Source organism: Rhinolophus ferrumequinum, chromosome 21 (assembly GCF_004115265.2).
Source record: "Rhinolophus ferrumequinum isolate MPI-CBG mRhiFer1 chromosome 21, mRhiFer1_v1.p, whole genome shotgun sequence".
NCBI lineage: Eukaryota > Metazoa > Chordata > Mammalia > Chiroptera > Rhinolophidae > Rhinolophus > Rhinolophus ferrumequinum.
In genome coordinates, this window is record NC_046304.1 from 47808656 (window position 1) to 47810283 (window position 1628).

Genomic DNA, 1628 nt, shown 5'->3' on the forward strand with positions numbered 1-1628 from the left:
CAGATAATAAAGTACATCATTAAGCCATAATAACTTTTAAAAGTGGTGCTAGTACAAGAGTGGACAACCAGCCATCTCAGTCCAGTCGGCCTACACTAAAAGTAGAAGTTAAAAAACTATCGAAAATCTCCAGTGATAGGTGAAAACAGAATGCCATGTTCATTTTCATTTCTTGTTTTTCTTCTCTTTTTTTTCTTTTAACATAACAAGTGTCATTTTATTGGTCTCATCACAGGAAATTCCAAGAGCTTTAGCTCTGTAGATGAGGAGCAAAGGTATATTTCTTATAAATCACAACATCACACATCCATTGATTTTTGCCCAAATCAGTCAATACAGCGATCTGCAATGACTTAAAAATGATATGAATAAGTTTATTTTCATTTTCCTTGACATCTGCTGAACTGTGGAGCCAAGCTCTATTGGTAGGGCTGTGTGGGGCCTTGTATCTGCCTGCCTCCTGAAGTTTTGTTTACCATCTGCCGAAGGCTCAGCTTCCCGAGAAGCTGCAGGTATATTTAGAAGGGTATGTTCCCAGGATGAGAGAGATTTGGAGCCCAGGCTGATGACATCAAATGCACTGAATTCATCTCTTGGTCCATCCTGTTCTGGCTTAAGAGAAATAAGATAGCTGCTAGTGAGATTGGTGCCATTTGGTGTAGTTTCTGTACCTTAAAGTGCCTCGTCTCAGAGATTTCATTCCTGGTCTTGTTTCTGTTCAAGGGCTTATCAAGTTCTCTTTTTCTCTAGACATGGAATCTAGATCTTTGATTTTGAAACCAAATTTGGACTCTTGACTCTGGAACCCCAATTTCCTTAGCAAGTTGCTTTCTGAAATCAATCCCAAGATAAAGGTTGTTTGTAAATGCTGTGAGGAGCGTGTGTGTAACTGAGAGGAAGTGTAGCTGGTACGACACGGTCCATCTCCTCTACTATGAATCTTCTCTTCAGGGAGATCTTGGTCTTGGCTTGCTTCTAAGTCTTTCTCAGGTTCTGATCTTTTCTGAACTCGGTGCCTAGCTCTTCGATTCTGAAACCAAGTCTGGATTCTAGACTCTTCAGTGTTGATTTCTAAAGCAAGCTTTTGTTTGGTAGAATAACCTGGGTAAAGTTTTTGATTGAATCCTTTGATGAGGATTTTCAATTGGTCTTCTGTGAATTGAGTGTGGCTTCGTCTATAATGCCTTGCTGTGGTCTTGTTTGGAGAGTTGCCTTGGGCCATGTTGGAGTAGCATCCGGAAGCCTTCAACCACTAATTTTCATTTCTTTAATTGTTATTGAGACTGAAGTTATTTCATGTATTTCTTGATGATTTGTATTTTTCTTGTCGTGAATTGTTCATCTTCTTTGCCTATATTTCTACTACTTGGGGTTTTATTTGTGGATTTCTTTAAGATCTCTATCTATCGAGAACCTTAAGTTGTAGTACCATTTATCGCTGGCAAATGAACCCATTTTAATTTGTGCGCACACCTATGGACTCACCTCCCTCCAGCACCTACATACAGCCTTGATACACATGCATGTGTATTGAACATACACACTTGTTTGTCTGCATTATCATTCTTTCTCTCTCCACGATGATACCAAAGAAGATGCAGCAGCAGAGTGTGGTAAAACATGGTCGT

General features: G+C 39.6%; 1 pseudogene; it reads right to left on the reverse strand.

Moving 5' to 3' along the window:
- Window positions 1-696: 696 nt before the first annotated feature.
- On the reverse strand, window positions 697-1222 carry LOC117013224 (double homeobox protein A-like; annotated as a pseudogene).
- Between the last annotated feature and the right edge of the window lie 406 nt (window positions 1223-1628).